Consider the following 318-nt stretch of genomic DNA (forward strand, 5'->3'; position numbering starts at 1 on the left):
ACTTAATGTAATCAATTGAATAAAAAATAGTTTAAAATGCTTAAAAACCAATCCAAATGTTTGGTGTTTTTGTGATTTACTTATTGCTTGTTACATTATAAAATAAAAGTCATATTATTTTTACTAAATTTAGTTTTTGAATAATTATATATGTTTCATTTACTAAAATACAACAATTATTTTTAAATTTCATGAACAATGATGTGTGAATTAATGAATAATATTGCTTTTAATTTGAAACAATTGACATTTGAATAAAAAACAAATTTAAAATACGTTTCTAATTTTTTGATAAAAATTATGTTTTATTGTATGTTT

The sequence above is a fragment of the Entamoeba invadens genome (genome assembly GCF_000330505.1).
Source record: "Entamoeba invadens IP1 unplaced genomic scaffold scaff_1105074726121, whole genome shotgun sequence".
NCBI lineage: Eukaryota > Evosea > Mastigamoebida > Endamoebidae > Entamoeba > Entamoeba invadens.